Source organism: Corvus kubaryi, unplaced genomic scaffold (genome assembly GCF_017639235.1).
Source record: "Corvus kubaryi isolate FWS band 111438036 unplaced genomic scaffold, C.kubaryi_AGA036_p1.0 37260, whole genome shotgun sequence".
Classification (NCBI taxonomy): Eukaryota; Metazoa; Chordata; class Aves; order Passeriformes; family Corvidae; genus Corvus; species Corvus kubaryi.
The window spans coordinates 1,199,019-1,216,214 of NW_024581077.1; the positions used below are offsets into that span (position 1 = coordinate 1,199,019).

Here is a 17,196-nt window from a genome sequence, read left to right on the forward strand (position 1 = left end):
CATGGCACCAAGGTCTCACCTTGAGAATAACTACTGAGTGTGTAGCAGTTCTATTTGCAGTAACCCAAAAAGGAAATCAATCCTGATGCACCTAGGGCATAAATATTTAACACTTTTTATCTTATCTCTTAAAAGTATTTTTAATTAAAAACTGTGACATTTTTCTTTTTCCTCCTTGTAGAAACCTGGAGAGGGCAGGAGTTACGATAATGCAGTGTAAAAACCTTATCTTTGGCATTTTTAGAACAGCATCATACATTGCTTGCTAATTGCAGCAGAATATTTTTAGAGCATCTTAAATTTGTTCTTCTTTCTTAATATTCCCCAAAGAAATATAACAGATGAAAAGGTAAAAACCAAGTTGTACTTCTAGATGAAGAGTCCTTTAATTCTTCCATAGATCTGTTAGCATTAAAGGTCAAGACCTTTCCTTTTTTAAAGCAGTATGCAATCTGCTGATCTTGCCTAAGCAGCAGTCAAAATGATTTTGTAGATGGTATCAGATTTTAATTTTTAACGAGGCTTCAAACTGCTGCCATAATTTTTTTCATATTTATACCAGCAGGCAATTCTATAACTGAGACAGGTTTTATTAAACTTGTTCTGTGTTTAACAAAACAAAAAGCAACTGAAAATAACAGCAAAAACTCCATCTCCTTCAATGCCGGATGCTAACAAATTTTTTTTCTTCCAAGAAATGATTGTGTCAAAATGAAAGAGAAATGGGATTATGTGAAAACCCCTGTTTATATGTGTTAAGGGTTTTTGTTGCCATATGAACACACTTTAAACTGCAAAATCCTAAGGAATAATCAGGGATCTATTTTTGCCTCACTCTGTTCCTATCTCATTGACAGGAAAGCCAATTGTAGAGCAAATTGGCTTTGTATAACTTTTTGATAGATAAAGCATGTCTTTGGAGCTATTCTTCCAGGTAATATCTGAATTTTCAAGGATCCATATGCCTTCTGTTGGCAGCAGGTGTTTCAAAAAGAAGTTTATGAACACATTTTTGGGCTGCTTTGCAATGCAGACTCAGGGGGCTTCAGGCTACAAACCAGTGTGTGAAATACTCTTCCTTTTTGTTATTTCCTTTTTGCTGTAATGCAGCATGACTTCACCAAATGAGGTCTTTATATCTATATTGATCTTGAAATAGCTTGTATAGGAAGTTGATTATTCAATCACAATAAAAACCTATGTATTTGATTACTTTGCTACGTTTTTTTCCTTACTTTTCTTTCCATGCAGAAGTAACTTTTTTTTCCACAAACTTCCTCAATATTTTTATAGATATTCTAAACTCCTTTCCCCTCCCCCTACAACTTCTTCTCTCTGTTATCCTCCCTTTGATTTTAAATTTTTAACAAGAATACAAATGCTTCCTCTACTGCTGAAATGCATTATTTAAAAAAAAAAAAAGGCTTCTGTTCCAATTACCTTCCTATTCACAGGGCTGTGATTGACTTGAAACACTTTCCCCAGAGAAAAAGATGCCTTGATTTCAGGATTGAAACTCTGTTGCTTGTGATAGAAATACTTGCAAAAGAACCTCAGTGTTTAAATCTCACAATTTCTGCGAATGCTTTATTCATAACCTGAGGTTCCTTCCTGATTGTAAGGCAGAAATGTGGTACATAGAGCTTTTTCAAATATAGGCAACAAGAATTAGGACAAAACACTGCTGCAGAACAACACAGCAGGAACCACAAAACAGTAGCACAGACAGATACAAAAAACCCCTTTGTTTAATTATAAGGCATCCACTGCAGTCTGATAAATTATTACTGCTCGTTATTGTTGCTTTATAACATATCCAAGTGGATTCCGACATTCCAGGAATGGAACTAGGTTTTCTCATGACAAATGCTGTAAAGATGTGTAATAAATGTTTATCTAATGTTCAAAACATCCCAAAGGCAATCAATCCCATGTACTACAAACAGTTATCTATTACAAAACTCCTTTTGTTGCGCTCTGGAGATGCTTGATCTTCTCCATCAACTTTGCAGAGAATCCCTTTGACTAGGTTGCAAACACTTTTATAATTAAAATTAGGTGAGATGAGTCCCACATGAAATAAAGGCAGATAAATGGGCCATATTTAAATCAAAATATTACGTGCCTAATTAAGCTATAAAATCTATGATGGAGTTTACTATCAAAACAGTGCTGAATAATTCAAGTCATCTACTCTCCCAGTGGAGGCAAGAGAAGTGCTACAACTGGAAAGTGTGTGGCAGAGGCTTATGAATAGGGGCCAGTGTTAAATGTGTTTTCTCAGTGTCACATAGAAGGCCAGAAATACTTCATTAGTACAAGAATCTTAGGATGCTGAATGGAGTTTTCAGTCATTCAGCGTTTTCAAGCTGAAGAGAGGTGGTCAAAAAGGCTAAATCCAGCCTCACATCTTTAATCTCCCGCTATAGTCAAATGAATGAAACAGGATCCTCCAGAGACTATTACTAACGTGTTGATTTAGGTGCCTGCTCTAAATTGGCCTCTCCATCAACTGCAGTAGAAGCTTGCAACAGATTAGTCTCACTCAGCTAAAGTCAACCTTTTGTATACCTGTTGTGCAAAAGGCAGGATAAAGCCTTCATCTCAGACAGGAAGCTGTGTAATAGTGTCATCATTTTGTTTGATATTAAAGGTGCCTACAGTTCTCCTAGATCTCCACTCCTTTTCACGAGGAATATGCATCTTGGTATAGCTGCTATAGTTGTTCAGCACATGTACTTTTACAGGTAAAATGCCCTGAGTCTAGCCCATGTTGGTGAGTGTACTTTTTGCAGTCTAATGATAACATTGACTTCCCCCTGTAGAGCATTCTGGACAATATAAATTCTGCCCAAAGTTCCATAAGCAGAAAAACATTGTTTTACTGCTTTGGCTTCAGAAGATGCACAAGGATGAAAAGAGCAGTACTTTGGCAATGACAATAATGCAGTTAACACAAGAGAAGAAAAAAATGCCATCCAGGGGGACGTGGAAAAACTCAAGAAATGGGTCCTTGAGAACCTCATAACACTCAGCAGGTGCAGTTAGAAGGTGCTGCACCTGGGTCAGGGCAATCTGAGACATGAGGGAGTAGAATACATTGAAAGCCCTGTGGGGAAGGACTTGGAGGTTGTCACGGATGACAAGCTGAACATGAACCAAAGGTGTGTGCTCACAGCCTAGAAAGCGAGCCTCATCTTGGGCTGCATCCAAAAGCAGCGTGACCAGCAGGGCGAGGGAGGTGATTCTGCCCCTCTGCTCTGCCCTCATGAGACACCACCTGGAGTGCTGCGTCCAGCTCTGCGCTTTTCCTCAGCACAAGGAAAATGTGGACCTGTTGAAGTGTGTCCAGAGCATGATCAGAATACAGAACTTGTGCTGCTGTATTTACCCACTGTTTTTCTTATTCCACATTGTTCCCCCCGCCTTTCCTCTGCTCCTAGCCCTGGCCACTCCCTCAGGCTCTCCGTATTTGTTCCTGTACCCCAACTCTGCGATCTGACAAAACCTCCCCGGCTCCCGGACCACGATGTCTCTGCCTCTGGGAACTGGCTGGTCAACATGTAACAATAAAAGTTCCTCTGAGACCCACATGGAGGGACCCTTCTGGCCTCCTTTACTGTCACCGTGCTGCGGAGCCGACAGCTAGCGGGAGCAAGTACGCGGGGCCGTCCGGAGGGGCTACGGGAGAGCGGACCTGCCGCTCTGTCCTAAGCAGCCTCGCAGCGCTTTCCAAGAAGGCTGAGGCTTGCTCAACCAAGCCAAGCAATGCAACAAGAACTCAATGAGATCTTGCAGTACTTAAAGCAGCCTTATAAAAAAGAGGCGGCATGATGCTTTAAATGAGCAGATAGATAGTGACAGGAAAAAGGGGGATGGTTTTAAACTGAAAGAGCAGAGATTTAGATTTGATGTTAGGAGTAAACTCTTTACTGTGAGGGTAGTGAGGGACTGGAACAGGTTACCCAGAGAAGTTTTAGATGTTCCGTCCTTGGAAGTGTTCAAGACCATGATGGATGGGGGTCTGAACAGCCTGATCTATTGGGTGGCATTCCTGCCCATGGCCGAGGGGTTGGAATGAAATGATAATTAAGGTCACTTCCAACCCAAGCCATTCTTTGACTCCATAAAAAAATGTGCTCTTGTTTACAAGGTTAGCTTATATGAGAAGGAGATGCTGCTGAAGATGCAGCTTTCAACGTTATTTATAGGCAGTTTGGAGTTCAATGAATGACATCTGAAGGAATGATGAATAATTTTTCTTTTTAAAAATGCTTCTATGAGAAAGCAAAGCTGAACCCTACATATGACCTACATGAACCCCAGATTTTTTTTTTTTTTTTCCCATTTTCCTGCAGGTCAGCTGGAAAGAAATTTCTTCTCTCTGCCACCTCTGATTTCCCTGTCAGCATTCAAGGTCCAGGACCATTAGGTGGTATCAAGCTATGTAGTCCAAATGACATATAAATGGCCCTGCTTCAGTCTTTCTCAGTTTAGAATTACTATTCCAGTTTGGAAATATAACATCTAAGCATCTCCATATTACAAGGTATTGCAAATTTACAGACTACAGTTAGAAATCTTTCTGAAATTGCTTTTCTCAATGAACTCAGGCTGTTCCTTTGAATGACTTACTGGTAGCTCCAGCCTTAATGAGGAGGGGAGCTTGATCACTTCTAATCACTTTTGCCCAATGAGGATTTTTCCACTTCAGCCCATACAAGGGCTACCAGCATTGCTAGAGGAAGAAGAGAATCAATTTCTACCCTTCTATACAGGGAAGCTACATAAGAGAAAGGAATTGATGGGAATCTGGCTATGGATCTTGTAGCTTGCCAGCATGCATGTTCAGCTAAGGCAGAGGGAAGAAAGATCTACTCCAGAGGACTTACTGGTCAAAATTTTTGCCACTTATCAGCTTGCACCCAGCTCTGAGCTTCAGGCAACATTAATGAGCAATATTGCTCATTAATCCAGCAGGATTGAGGCCACAGAGTGCTCACCAACAGTGGTGAGTATAAATTACTGCAGGAGCGTTATGCTAAAAGTGCACTAAATAGCAAAATTAAATGGTCAAAGCCAAAAAATGGTGCCAAGGCTGTATTTCTATATGAAACTTAAACTGAATGCTTACATGAATGTTCATTGTAAAGCCACTATTAGTGACATATTCATCTACCCTTTCACACAAAGACAATAGCTTATCACTCTGCTTTTCCTACAACTTTCACTTTCTATATATAGCATCTTGAAATTGTGCGCACTGTTTCTCTACCTTACTGACAAGCTAATTTGACTGAACCAGAAGCTTCCATAAATAACAACTGTAACTAGGTTACCACACTATGGCCCATTTATCCTCTTTAGCACAGCAATCCAATAAGCAAGAAGAACTCAAGAATTTCCTTACTCTTTCTAAACATACACAGTCGCTGATCTTTTTTAAACGGGCAGGAACTGGAAGAAGGAAATAAAGGAATTGAGCAATGAAAACTATGTAATTTAGAACATTAAAAAACTTCAAGAATCCTAATTTATCTGTGATTCTTTTACAGCTTACTAATCATCCTTTTTTTTTCAATAGTTTCAGGAGATGATAACAGAAATTATAGATCAAATTTTGAAATTTCCCTTTGCCCTTGGGGGTTTTGTACTAGGTCCAGAGCTATTCTAAAATACACATGTAGCTATTCTAAAAAATTCTGTTAGTATCTTCCTTCATGCTCAAATAACCTTTTCTGCAATAGTGTTCTTGCATTTTGCAGCCGGTGATATCAGAAAGTTTAACTAATTTTAGGAGAATTGCATCTTCTCTTCTCCTCTGATTCTCAATAAGACCAAACCTCTGAAACAGAATAAAAGTGAATTAAATGAAATGAGGAGAGACCTGATCCCTTTTGTGAAAACAAAAATGAATCTAAACTTCAATGCCCATGTATTTTGTACTGTAAGATTGAAACCCGTAATCTGAATTTAGACATCTAAATCCGCTTGTCCTTCTATAATCGTGCAATCACTGGGAATATAGAAGCACAATTAGCATGCAGTCTGTCTGCTTCACACAGAGATGTTAGAAGCAGATGAATCATGCCCTCAAAATAGCTATTTCTTTTCAGTGATTTGTAAAGAAAGCCTAAAGGGGTTATGGAGGATGGAGATACCTACATTCATCCTCTGAGTGTCATTCTTGATTCCGTCCAACATAACAAATGATTTTAGAAGAACAGGATCAATCTTTTGAAGGAAATCAAATTAGGGTACTGTACAACATCCCTCTCCTCCCAAGAATGCAATTCTTAGAAGATGTTAAAACTCATATCCAAACTTTCAGATAACATGAATACTTCCTTTTTGCATCAGGTCTTTCTAAATTTCTTCCTTTATAGATAGAGAAGGGACCTTTAAGATCCTCCCTTGGAAGGGACATTAAAGATCCTCTAGTTCTAACCCCACTGTCATGAGCAAAGACATCTTCCACTAGACCAAGTTGCTCAGAGCTCCATCCAGCCTGCCCTTGAACACTTCCAGGGATGGAGCATCCACAATTTCTCTGGAAAACCTGTGCCAGTGCCTCACCACCCTCACAGTAAAGAATTTTATCCTAACATCAAATCTAAGTCTCCTTCAGTTTGAAGCCATTCTCCCTTGTCCTGTCAGTACATGCTGTTGCAAAAAGTTTATCTTTCTTGTAGGCTTCCTTCAGGTGTTGGAAGGTCACACAATTAGGTTACTCCTGAACAATCCCTAATCTCTCAGCATTTCCTCAGTGGAGAGGTGCTTCATCCATCTAGTCATCTTGGTGGCCTCTCAACTCACTCCAACAGGTCGATGTCCTTCTGTGCTGAGGACCCCAGAGCTGGATGCAGTATCCAGGTGGGGTCTTACAAGGACACAGTAGAAGGGCAGATTCACCTTCCCCATAGCAGAATCACTGCTTTTGAGTTCAATCTAAGTATCTGTGTGAATCTTCTCCCTAACACACGCCATGGAATTGTGCCCACTAATTCCTGTAATGATCCAGGCAATTTCTGCTTGACCTGAAACATATGTCTTAGAAAAACTCAAATGCTTTACTTGGGTCAGAGGTTTCAAGTGATGGAAAATACATTCTAGGCATGTTGTCCTGACCTCTTGTCACTAAACTTGTACAGTGCATTTCTAGTTTAATTTTGTTGAGCTTCAACTTTCAGTCACCGAATTGTACCATCTACTTGTCTGGCAGATTAAAGAGCCTTGCACTGTTGGAAGTTGTCTCTCTGTGTAGATATTTATAAATGTGGTCAAGTTACCTCTTAACCTCTTTTTCTCAAATTATTTTTACAACATTAAAGAAGAAAAAAAAAAGAAAGGAAAGATGAAAGAAAGTCATATTTAGCAAGTAGGGGCATCTGGACATGTTCTGCTGAAAATCAATGCTACAGTTGAGTGGACCTGAACAAGGAGCATGTCTATTGATGATTTGCAGGGTATGGTTTCCAAGAAATTCTGTGGACATCAAATGATCATCCTACTGGTTTTGTTGATGCTAGTTGAGTGAGTATCACCTGCCCTCTACTGAGGGCAGGGTTACTGCTGGCTGAATTGAATGCAGAGCAGCAGCTGCAGCTTTTCTTGCCAAAGGAAAGGTACAATCTGCATTGATTTTTAAAGGACTAGCAGTGGGATTAACACAGTCCACTTTCTCTTTTATTTTAAAACCTAAATTTTAGCACCTCTTCTAAGTAATTTAAGGATCATTTTCTTTCTTGTTTTATGATTACTCTGGGTCAAAAATGTTTCATTTCCTTTTTTTAAAATGGCATCATAGTAAGAAATCAGGCTTTCTCTGACACTGATTAAAAAATATTGCTTGGAAGCAAGCATCCCAGGAAGATGGTAGCACTTTTAACTTATTGCAGTAAACATTCTTCTAATTAATTCAGTTAAAGAAGTCAGTCACTACTGGAACTGCAATACACACGTCCAGTTTTCCCAGCCTATCTGCTCTTAGGAATGGTCCTGATCGTTTGTGGCAGCCACAATTCTGCTCAGCTTGCCCTGAATAGGAGATCACTCGAAACTCAGGTTAGTTCTGAGCCATTTTCCATCCTGATCAGCATTTCTCATGAACCTGCTGTCAGCACAGCCCTCTGACTCCCAGGAACTTGCTGCTTCTTTTAAATGGCCTGAACTGATTCAAAACAAATTAGCTTGGGAAGAGTGTAAACGTAGTTTTTTATGTATTATCTATTTCACTGCTCATGGTACAGCTACTACAGGTTCCCAGCTCAAACAGAGCACATCCTAGCCCATGTTAGTCAGAGATATGCAATTTAAAGTGCCTGTTGTACTGGTCATTGCCTCTGATACAGGTCTTCCTCTAAGTGCCTTGCAGCCATTTGGAAAGAGCTCTACATTTATTTTAAGTGTGTAAACAGCTAGACCAACAAAAACCAAATGGGGCCAAATTATAAATATGGTGAAGTTTATGAGCTGGACATAATGATAAAGGATTTTGGAGCAATACCCAAAAGCAACTAGGATATAGCAGAGAATTTCCACATGGACAGGACAAGTAGATCTTTTCTGTCCACATGGAGACAGCCAGATGTGGGCAAGTTCCTATCCAAAGCTATTAGTGTGCTGTCTTGTCTCCCAGATTTCTGCCTCTTCCCAACTCTAACCTGTCCTTTCTATTTCATACAAAAAATTTGTGCATAATTTCTTGCCCAAAACCCATGTTTGTACATTCATTTTCTCTAAGAAAAGATGTTTATTTTCTGTGTTATAGACCAAGATCTAAAATCATATTGATACCTGCAGTGCTGCTCTCACCAATTTAAAAAAGTGGTGTGTCATTTTTGTGTTACAGTGAGCAGAATAGCAATGAGCAAGAATTGAAAAATGTTGTTGATGAAATTCCATATGCTTCAAGATCCCCTGAGATTCACAGAGCAGATGTGAGCAGAAATGGGAAGCACTCTGAATTTCTCCCCACCAGACTTTTACCTTAGAACAAGTAGCCAAAACTTTTGAAACTTTCCAGTCTATTGGGATGCTTTTGTTCTTGATGTCATATAGAAATGCCAGGGAATGGCAAAGGACTAAAGATGACTGGAAAATGAAATTTTCTTCCCTGAAAAATTATTTATTACTTGGGTCACACGGGGAGTTTTCAAGAAATAAAATGAGCTTCTGAAAATCAGGAACAAATCTTTCCTGAAAGGAAATAGTCACAGGATTTCCGCTTTCTGGGAATTAAGAGGTAATTTTCCAGTGTATCCTGTCTGTCTGAATCTGCTAACTCTCTACTTGAAGCTCCAGGGAGCAGATGTCTGAGGAGGCAAGGGAGACAAACTGATGAGAAATATTAGGCTGCATCAGCTCCCAGTTGTTCATCTAATGGAATACAGCCCTAACCTTTCCAGCATGTGAAAAAGTATGAAGACAGGCTTCTGCTTGCACTATTGTTTTACCACAGAAACATCTTTTTTTCTCATTTGAAGTAAACTTTTAAGTATGTTAGGTCCAAATGCAGGAAGTAGGGATCATTTAAAACTGAGGCTGTTGTGGTCTACACAGAAACCTGCTAGTGCAGGTTTATACAGCTGCACAAGTTACTGCTTATAAAACTAAGCAGCCTTTCAAATGCTCATGGGATAAGCTTGGAGCAAATATGCAGGAGAACAGTCCTTTTCACACACAAAACTTTGCTTTTATCCAGAGGTTCTGGATCTGTGCTACCACAAGACAAGAAAAGACCGATAGCACCCTGGACATACAATGGGTTTGAGGCTTGTCTATGCTAATTCTTTGTTATATACAAATGAATTAACCAGTTCCCCAGACAGGGACTTAATAAGGGCCTGAACACTGAGCATGGCCTGCTCATATTAATTTATATCTCTGTCAGTGACTTTCTGTGACTGGAGTGTGTGATTCAGTGGAACAAGACAGTCATTTTTCATGTCCCTTTTAGGTGGTTTTCTATGTGAATGAATACACGGATCTGCACCCATGTATTTAACTGCATTCCCATACATATCTTTGTGCATATTCACGAATCTTTGTGCATATGTAAATATTCTTTGTATAAAAGCTTGTGAAAGGTCAAGATGATCAAATATTTCACTCTTCCCATGTTACAGTCAGAGTGTGAAAGTAATCACTTTAAAAAAAAGTAGGGGAAACAGAATGAAGTAATTCCTCCTCTCTCTCCTTTGTCTTACAGCTGGCCTTTTCAATATCTGTTACCCAGCTCCTGCAGCTCTCTGTGTGACCAGGGGAGCCGGAAGGAAACACAGGAATAATGCAACATTTGAGCAGCCCGTCTGGGTTAGGAAATGTGGGAAATATGCTGTACCCACAAGAATTGCTCATGATGCTAGAGTGAGTTGGACCCATACTCTCACAGGATACATGCTTGTATTAGCAAGGCTTTTGCGGAGTAGTTCATAGATTATGGTTAGAAACTGCAAATTACCTCACTCCCTACTTGCAAGTTAAAAGTAAGATTCATCCTTGCTCTTAACCTGCCTACTGCCTCCATGCAAATCCTTTTTCACTTGGGCTTTGTGAACGAGAGTAGTGTTGGGCACTGTAAGCCTCTACTCTGATGTCTTTCTGCACAAACCCTGTGAGATCAGGAAACCTCAAAAATATTAAGTCTATTATGAAGCTTATATATCAGTTTTTCATAAGCCACTGAACTGGATAAAGACTGTTCTGTGGAAGGCTGAGTTTTACTCTCCAAGTGATAATATAATTTATTTTTTCTTTCAGATACCAAGCAATTTTCCAATCTGCTGTTTGGACTTTAAGCACAGTTTTTCTAATACACCATCTAGCATGCAGCGAACAAGAGAGATTTCTCTATTTGGTGCCCTTGAGATAATCTCCACTTTTATAATTTATTTCTTTGTCCACAAAATCCAGTCTATCAGTACTATAAATGATGAAAAATGTCATTTTTCACCTCTGCTACCTGTTAAAATGCTGACTGCACCATTCACCAAGGTGCTTCATTTATGTAACTATGCTAATTTTCTTCTGTCATCCTCCTCTTCATCTTGAAATGCAAAAAGCTAAATTCATTAAGGGGCTTTAATTTTGCTGGCTGGCACAAATTATAGAAATGTAGTAAGTTTATCTCCAGTAAAACTTGCAAAGGTGGAGTTTGAATGAAAAATGCTCTTCCTAAAAAATATTCATGGGGTTTTAGCACATGTTGTATAATTCCATTCCTGCTCCCAAAGAATAATGAGAAAACTACTGGCATTATCTTACTCTGATTAGTTTTTACCCTTTGCCTCAGCCTCCCTGGGGCCAATACAGCTCTATCTTTCTAAAGATAAACAGTGTCATTCAGTCCTCAATGTTTTCAGGTGGACCACAAGCCAATATTCCCTTTGAATCACTGTGTGATGAATAAACAGGGATTTGGAGTTGATAAAAGCTTGAACTCAGGGATTGCAGCTCCATCTATAGTCCCCAGCCCAGGATGGCTGTGGCTCCCAGGAGCTGGCATCTCTCAGGGGAGGATCATTACATGTTTGCCTAGGTTTTAGGCACTGAAAAGACAGGTATGGAGGGCTGAGGTGTTTGCTGCCCTCCCTTCCTGGAGCTATTGAAAGGTGTTTGCACTGAGCTTCTCTGGAGCACTGCATCTCAGTTAGGGCAAGATGAAATCACTTATTGCTTTATATCACCGTTCCAAGCTGTACACAGAACAGCTCAGGAGCAGCTCCATAGATTTATTCTATGACACACCGATAAGACAGCTTCAGACATTTCAATTTAATGAATTATTATCCTTATACAGTTCCCCTAAGCATCCATTGCTGACCGCTGTCTGAGACAAGATATAGCTAGAAAATTTGTTTAACCCGGTATGAAAGCTCTGATACCACAAAAAGTAGATCTGAAATCCTTCAGTAGTTTTGCATGAGAATGGAACAGTAGAATCTGATGCCAATTTTGTCTATTTAAAATTGTTTAACTTTTAGATGCCCTAACAACCATACTATTGTGTTGGCATTTAAATGCTGGAAACCTTATTTAATATGTTCTGCCAAGTATGAGGGCTAAAATCAGACAACTGAAGCCTAATTCAGGTAATGAAATTGCGTTCTAAAAATAAAAAATAAATCAATAGAAAGGGAAAGTGTTGCATTTCTCTGATTATTTTCTTCCAGACAGTGGAAGAGAAGAGCAATTTCAAAGCCAATGTGGATTTCTCAGGCTCATGTGGCTGTTATGTTTTAACCCGCTGCTACTAGAATTTTGGAAGCACGTCAGATTTTTCCTGAGTACTCCCCACTGGCAAAGTTGAAGTCAAATCACTGATTTCAAAGAATCAAACTAAGACTAATGTTACTTTTTTCAAGCAGTGACTATCTCATTCTAAATAAGTTATAAAATATAGTACAGTAATTGTCCATATCTCTTTGAGTTGTAGAGGTGACAATACAGAGGTTTTAACTATTTGTACAGACAGTAAAATCTTTGCCCCACTCTGGTAAAGGACACAACCCTATCAATTTAATATCACCTACACAAAAAAACTCTCCAAGAGAGGTTTTCAACTAAAGCTAAAGCTGCAAACTCTTTCAAAAGCAATTCTGTCAGGGACTCCTTGTTTCAGTGACTTGCTGCTGAACATAGTTATTTGTTGGGGGAGAAGGGTAAAGACAAGGAGGTAAAGCCTCCTGGTTCATGAAAGGATTCCTTCTCAAGGGAATACCCACAGAAATGGGAGCAGTAAAGATCTGCCTGTTCAGTGACCACATTAACACTGACTCTCTTAAAATTACAAGAATTTTAATGATCAGGATAGGATCTGTTCAGAGCTTATACATGAACTAAGAATTTGACATTTTGCTAACATAATATCAGGATTTCCAGTATGAATAAATCTGAAAAAAACTCCATGGTCTATCCTGTATCAGACTGCCTGCTATGCCTAAGTCCTGCATGTATCACAGGCACAGGGAATATGAACAATCCCAGAAGTATTGGATTTGCCTATGGAACACCTACATGTGTATGTTTTGTGCAAGGTACTGCTTTTTCCTGATGTTTAATTCTTCAGGCCATGGAATAGACCCAAAACATTAATCTACTGACCTCGGCATTCTTTACATCTAGAAATAAAATCATCACAGGATTATGTATGTTAGAAAGAATCTTTAAGATTATCAACTCAGCTGTTAACACAGCCAAGTCCACCATTAAACATTTTCCTAAGTGCTCCATTCGCACATGTCTCAAATTCATCCAGGGATGGTGACTCAACTGCTTCCCTGTGCAGCCTGTTCCAGTGCTTGAAAACCTTTTCAGAGAAGAAATGTGAATAATAGTAGCATCGTTTTTCTCTGTTGTACTACCAATTTCCAAGTAGTGGCATGGCTCTATCTGAACCCTAACAAGATCACATAGGTCAGGGAACCCTTCCAGCATCCATTGCAAGGGAAGGGAAGAGATCCCATTTACCTCCACTGCAGGATCAGGATAGATGACACTTGAAGCTGAGGTTAACTAAAACTATAAATCTGGTCAGAGGATGAATCTCAGAGGGAGATACAAAGCAAGGTAGATTAGTCACAGGAGATCAGGACATTTTGTTTAAAGTTACGTTATTGAAATAGTAAATAAAAGCTGTTATCTGATGGTCCTGGTAGTGTATGTGAAACCAATCAGTTTCCCCACACTGAACACTCTCATAAACATTTATGGCCAATAAGCCATGGCTTTGGTGAACAAGACAGTGCAGCTCTCATCACATCAGATCATCTTTTCTGGAAAACATCTGTGATGTAGAGAGATCTTTTTTGCTGATACCATACTGAACCTTCAGACAAAGGCCACTGGCAGTATTTCTGGCCAAATCCTTTTGGTAGAACTTCCTCCCATCTAAGAATTTTTGACAAAAAATGCACCCTTGTATTAGTGGGAAATTTATTTTCATTTATTGAAATATGTCCAAAAATTCTAAGAGAATAAGATATAGTTTACTTGGAGGAACCTAATTTATGTTTTCACAGTAAACCAAATTACTGTGACACCCTGCTGCTATTTTTTACAATCAGGGCCTCATTTTTATCAGAGAAAAATGCTCTTTGCCAAAATTAGACTCTGCACTCTCTGCACTGCTCAGTTGCATCGCAAACCAGGAAAGAGGCAGATATATGAGGCTAATGCCTTCTCCACCAGTTACCCACTCTGAAAATTGGTTTGACTACTTGAAACCCGCTCAAGTGCACAGAGAAATGCCAGTGCACTCAGGGTGAGTGAGATGGGCAGCATTGCAGCAGCTATTGAAACGCAGAGCATGAAATGTTCCTGATGTAGGAACAGCATTTGGCCAGGGGTTCTGACATCTGGACTCTCTCCCCACATCACCTTTGGACTCTGGAGCTCAGCAACAAAATTCTTTGCAGATCATTTAGGATACTGAGCCACTCTCACTTGGTTCTGCTTCCTGGAAGGGTATTCCAGTATTTTTCTCTGTTTTCATTTCTGAAGGGATGTAGAACAAAATTGGACCCCTCATTCACACATACAACTATAAATTCCAAGGGCTGTAGCAAAACAAGTGCGAAGATGTCATGACTAGCAAGGGCAGATACACCAGACAGAGGGTCACTAAGGTGATATTGAGCCAGTATTTCTCTCTGCACTGTCAGTTCCCTCACACAACATGAAATTACTTCTTCCAGAATAGATTGGATCAGCTGTCCTCTCTCTTTGGGCTCTTCTAAACATTTCTATTTGCATTCCCTCTGGGCACATAAGTCAAAATAGATCATCACAAGTTTGCAAGCTAGATGCTTGGAAGATTGTCACACATCTGTGCTAAATTCCCTAAGAACAGAACTGACAAGATACCTGTTACAAATCATTATCTATAAGCCAAGGAAGAGATTTCTGTAGTTCTGAGTGGAGGCTTAGGGCAGTGTATCAGACTACAGGGAAAGTAAGAATTTTGGAGAATTGTGCTTTTAATCTGATTCTGGGGAATTATAGTTTGACATTGCTTTGTCTTTTTATTCTCACAAAGGCCCTTTTTTCCCCTTGTCACAGTGAGGTCTTTCTACTACTCACATTAGAGACTTTACATGAGCCTTCATAATTGTTTCTTATAAAATACATTGATTTCTATCATCTTGTTTAATGATGTGGTACATTGTTTATAAGATAATGCAATGAACCCACATTGAACTCATTCTATTATCCCATAAGTAATGCAATAAACTGCTTAACAGGGCAATTAAATCAAGTGATTTCAGGTTAATGCTATTAGACAGTGTTCAAGAACATGCAACTTTTGTTTTGAGGATTGCCTTTCCTCTTAAATATTGGAAAATGTACTTTGCTAATGTTTTTGTTTGTATTCCCTAAGGTACTAATCATATTATTCATTGCTCAAGACCAGAAATATTATAGCAGCTTTCCAGACAGAGGAGAGAGTTAGTGTAGCCTCTAGTAACTTGCAGCAGAGCAATGGATCTAATAACCTTGGAGAACTCCCCAGGGTATTATGCAGTAGTGTTCAAAGCTTAGGGAAAAAAAAGACATTTCATTATACAGACAGTAGAAAATCAAATACATGAACAAAACATAAAGGTTAAATACATTATGTGTTGAAAAAAAAATCAGGCCACCCAAACCACCTATCATATTTGATTTTAATTTTTGAAATGGACCCTAATGATTCTTTTTTAGAACCACTTTTTTTTACATATACCTTTTTTTGGCCCACCCAAAATTGTAATTCAAATAATCTGCACCACACAGAATTACATTAAGACCAGTTCCAGTGAAATTAAATCTCTATTGTGTATCTTGAGTCTGCTCTAATGATTACTGCTCCACTGAGTACGTAATTTAAAGTCTCTTTTTAACAGATGAGGTGCTGAACACCAACAGCTAGCTCTTCCAGACTTCACAGCTGAAGAGCTATCTTGCTTACAGCTGTAGAAATCTACTTCCAATTGCACTTTCATGGAACAACACTGACATCTAACAGCAGGAATAATCCTAATTAAATATTATTCTATCATTTCAAAAGAGGTCTCTTAGCTGATATTTTTCTTTCTTAAGGTTTTCAGAAAGAGTTGAGTATTCCAAAATTAAGAGCAACTATGGACTTCTTACCTAGATTTAGATTTTCAAAATATGGCTAAAAAAGACCTGGATAAGCAAACAGGTAAAAAAACCCCAAAAAACCAAAAACAACAAAGCAAAACAATTGTTAAATCCATTATGCTCTTAAAAAAATATTTTTAACTCAAATTAATAAATAAATAATAAAATTATGATAAAATAGTAAATATTGGAATTGTCTGCCCTTTAGGCTGAACAGTCTCAGCTCACTCAGCCTTTTCTCATAGGAAGGTTCTTCTAGTCCCTCAGTCATCTTGATGGCTCTGCACTGGAATGTCTCTAGAATGTTCAAATCTCTTTTGTACTGGGAAACACCACAGATGTGGTGGCTTCAGCAGGGCTGAATAGAGGGAGGATCCCCTCCTTCAATCAGCTGGCAATACTTCTGGGCCTAAAGTAGCTCAGGATTCTATTCACCTTCTTTCTGGCAAGGACCCCCCGCTGGCTCATGTGATGTTTGACTTGGTGTCCACCAGGACAAACTGCTTTTCAGGTGGGTGATCTCTAACACGCATTGGTGACCAGGGTTGTTCCTCCCCAGGTCCAAGACTTGTTGGTGCTTCTCCTTGTTGCACCTCATGAGGTTCCTGTCAGCCCATTCCTCCAGCCTCTTATGGTCCCTCTGGATGGCCACTCCTCCTAGCTTTTTGTCATCAGCAAACTTGCAGAAGTGAGTTTGTGCCATCACCCAGATTGTAAACGAAGATGTTAAAAGGGACTGGACTCAGTATGGACCCCGGTGTATACTGCCAGCTACTAGCCTCCAACTAGACTTTGTGCTATTCATCACCACTCTCTGGGTGGTTTTCATGCAGTTTTCAGTCCACCTCAGTATCTGCTTAACCAGCCCATTCATGAACATCTTGTCTATGAGGATTGTATGGGAGGCAGGGTCAGAGGCCTTCCTGAAGTCCAGGTAGACAAGGCCCACTGCCATCCCTTCATCTACCAGGCCAGCCATATCACACAAGTTTATCAAGTAGGTCAAGCATGAATTCCCCTTGATGAATGAATGCTGATGGTTCCTGATGATTTTCTTGCTCCTCTTGTGCA

The 17,196-nt window shown here is 39.4% G+C and overlaps 1 long non-coding RNA gene across 1 annotated transcript in view; it reads right to left on the reverse strand.

Annotated features, from left to right (window-relative positions):
- Positions 1-3,177: 3,177 nt before the first annotated feature.
- The window catches only part of LOC121662649, a 787,841-nt gene continuing 773,822 nt past the window's right edge, over positions 3,178-17,196 (reverse strand). The window contains exon 3 of the long non-coding RNA XR_006015362.1: positions 3,178-3,305. This is a non-coding gene — a long non-coding RNA (uncharacterized LOC121662649). The remainder of the gene's footprint in view (positions 3,306-17,196) is intronic.